The sequence below is a fragment of the Tursiops truncatus genome, chromosome 6, assembly GCF_011762595.2.
Source record: "Tursiops truncatus isolate mTurTru1 chromosome 6, mTurTru1.mat.Y, whole genome shotgun sequence".
NCBI classification, from domain to species: Eukaryota; Metazoa; Chordata; class Mammalia; order Artiodactyla; family Delphinidae; genus Tursiops; species Tursiops truncatus.
This window is the reverse complement of record NC_047039.1, coordinates 46,996,765-47,000,373: the sequence shown is the minus strand read 5'-3', so window position 1 is coordinate 47,000,373 and position 3,609 is coordinate 46,996,765. Positions and strand designations below refer to the sequence as shown.

Here is a 3,609-nt window from a genome sequence, read left to right as displayed (position 1 = left end):
AACCAATGTCACAGTATTTTGTAGCTTTATGATAAATCTGGAAGTTAAGCTGTGTATATCCTCCAACCTTGTTCTTTCACAAAATTGTCTTGACTCCTCTAAGTCCTTTTCCATTTGATAAAAATTTTAGTAATGTTGGGAAAACAGGCATAAACATGGGCTATGCAAGACAAAGGGACGTGTATGTCCCCCTAGGAAGGATTGGAAATTGATTTTGCAACTTCAGCAGGACTGTGCATGTATTAGCCAATAAAACAGCATTTTCTACCAGATTTCCTCATTCTCTCTTATTATGTCTGTTTCTGATTCTAAGAATATTGAAATATTTCCCTGGGCTTTCCAACCCCTCCTCTGGAGGAAGCAATGCAACAGAGTCCTATTTTGGACATAATGTCCATCTCTGGGAATCCTCATTCAGTGAGGAAACCTCTTCTACCTCTTCATATGAGATGCTGAGCTGTTGCCTTTTTGTCAGAGAAGTTCTTTAGCCCACGTCTATAAGAAGCAAAACTTGGAACTAGTAACACAACAATTCCATAAGTTAACTATTACATATTATAAATTAGCAAACTGAAGTGTAAGTAACTCAGTTATTCCCTTTCACCAATTCTAAGACACATACAGCTCCACATTTTGTTATCTCTGAAATAAGGATTTGTCCCATGATTAAGCATAGTTTAATTGACTGCATTGTTTTCTGTGGAGTGATATATTATATGTCTTTATAGTTAATGGTGTCTTAGATTTAAAGATAAAAAGTTCATCTGTTATACGAAGATGATAATCGTGTTGGAGTGATGTGAAGTTTCAACAATAAATATTGTTAGCTTGTAGAAAACGTGGTAGAATGAATAAATAAAGAGCTGAAATATGAGAAGAAAGTCTCAGTTTCTCTTCCCTTTTTTTTTGAGAAAACAGTAAGGATTTTATTATCAGAACAAGTAAGAGATACAAGCATAACAGAATACATAAATTAATTTTTCTGAATTTTAGACTCTAGGGTCTCTCTATGAAAAGGTCAGTTGCTTATGAGGGCAAGATGCTGTTCAAACTATAGGCATTTAAGACAATGTTTAAGACAGGGAGTCTTAACAAGGACATAGTCTTAACAATGAGATACAGTGAGAAACAGAAAGCAATTTTCTTATTTCCTTTCCTTAGTAAGGTGTATATATATATGTATAAAATGTATGAGGCTCATTTTGGGGAAAAAAATGCCTTCATATAGAAAAATCTTAATTTCTTCCATCATCCAGAAAAAAAAGAGTTTCAATCCCCTGGGCCAAACAAAATAGGGTGACACTAATTTCACATGAACCTCAAAACTATAATCTGACTGTAGTTACCATCTTCTTTAGTTTTAAAAAGTTTAGCATCCTTTTATCCATTCCAAACCAGTACACTGAATCTTCTCCCTTACAAGGTTTTTAACCAAATTGGAATTAAATTAATCTCATTTTAAAGTGCAAAAAAGAATATGTAAGACAAGTGCTTGCTCTGTGTGACACACACAAAAAAGCATCCTTCTAACAGCACTGGCCCAAGAGGTACTACAATAAAACTGGCTGCCGGAAAAGGGATCCATTAGGTCGACTAAAAGGGCAGAAAGAGTCCAGTTTCAGCAAAGAAATGCCTGCCAAGTCTGATTTTTAATTGTACCCAGATCTCAATCAGATCTTAGGTGCCCCTAACTGACAAGACCAGAGCACACAGTACCAGCACAGGGTCAAGAGGGCCAAAGTTGTCTAAACTAGTCAGTCAATATCTCTACTCCACTATTTGCCAATGCTTTTTAGGGACATTGCCAGTGGTAATGGAACTGAGGAGCCTGGGTTTTGGAACAACACAAATATTTACCTAATAAGCAATAATCAAAGTGTTTGTTTAGGGTGAATGATATAAAAATAGGTAAAGAGTTCTCTCATACATCACTGGTTAATGATTTAGTCTGACTGTAAATTAAAGCAGTATAGAATGGCTTCTTCCATACAATAAAGACAAGCTTTGCACTAGTGTTTCTCAAAAGCCGAATATATCTCCAGCTCTACCTTCAGTTTAACAACTTAAACCCCAAAATACAAAACCTTTCCTATGGTAAGGTAAAAGGGAACAAGACACCCTCTACCCAGAGTCCCTGGAATAGAAAGAGCTCTAGAACTCAGTAGGCATGAGCACATTCAAGTTTGAGATTATGGATCTGCAGTCATTTTTTCTTCCCTTCTATCACTGGGGCGTCCATCTTGGGTGGCTTGAATGTTGCTGGATCCTCAGCCATTCAGATGGCCTCGATCTGGATTAGCTCTATTGGAGAGGGCTTCTGGGCTTCTTTGTAGGCCTGGTGGCAAAACTTGAGTCAGACTTCTGGAGTGGTCTTGGCTCAAAGAAGCTCCATTTATCTGAGTTTCTCTCCTTATACCCACTTACAGAATCCATGGCACTGGGCTTGGGCCAGGTAAAGCTGTGGAAGAACAGTAGTGTAACAGCCTCTGGGTTTCCGCTTAGAGAAAGAGTGAGGGGTGCTGCTAGGGTGGGCTGGGTCGATGCAGGCTGCCTCTCTTTTTTTGTTGTCTCTCCACTGTGTAGCTTTAGTTTGTGGCATGCTTTTACCACTTGAATGTACTTGATCTCCCTCGGTGGGAAAGCCCTTGTGGGGTGTGCAGCCGGCACCTCTCAGCCCTGCATGTTGTTCAAAACAGTGAATGCTCTCCTGGGTCTGCTTTGTGATCAGAGAATTCATGATAACATGGGTAGTTCTAGCCTTTACCACTTGTCCACATTGTCAGTGCTATAGGGTCATGGCAGGTGGTGTGCATACTGGCGTCTCCTTAGTCTACTTTGGCAAGGTTCTGCTACTTGTGTCTGGAATCACTGGCTTCCAGGGGATGCTGCGCATAACTGAAGGAAGAGGTAACATGGTGTAGGGCCCTTGAGGGCATTGTCATGGCTGAATAACTGACAGTACATCCTGGTGGGGAGGGACATCTTGCCTAGAGGCCCACTAGGCTCAAGGGCAGGCCTTTGGAGTTCTCTCAAAGCCATTGAAAGACTGGGATCCAGGTGCTTTAACTGCAGAATTCTGGAGCTGAGTCCCTATGACCACAGTGAAATAATGTGACAGTCATGCTGACAAATATTCATGAGGGACATTGTCCAGCCACCCAGATTAGTAAAGCTTCCCTGGAAGAGTTTATCCAGAGGTTCTGTTTCTCTGCCACTATGGGGCTGCCTATGGCCTGAGTTCCAGAGCTAGAAGGCTTCAAAGACCCATGTCTGTTGGATGTGGTGCAGTTGGAACCAAGCCATGGTGTGCTGGCCACAAAACGTGTTCAGGCCTCGGGCACTGATCGACAAGTGCTGGCTGCCACGAGGCTCAGACTCCGCCATTAACTTTGCTCTTGAAGAGCTAAGTGACATTGGGTAAAACACAGTATCTCAGTTTCCTTGTCTTAGAAAATGAGAATAAAATACCTGCTCTCTCTACTTCACAGGGTTCTTATTACATCAAACAGTCCTTGTTCTCATTGGTTTTATGAGACAGTGTAAGTGTAAGTGTGTGAAGTAAAAGAATGTGTGTGAAAATATTTTTTTAAGTTTTAAGGGGCACACAAA

At 40.6% G+C, this 3,609-nt stretch overlaps 1 pseudogene; it reads right to left on the bottom strand.

Annotated features, from left to right (window-relative positions):
- Positions 1-2,151: 2,151 nt before the first annotated feature.
- On the bottom strand, positions 2,152-3,039 carry LOC101319310 (putative monooxygenase p33MONOX pseudogene; annotated as a pseudogene).
- Positions 3,040-3,609: the final 570 nt, after the last annotated feature.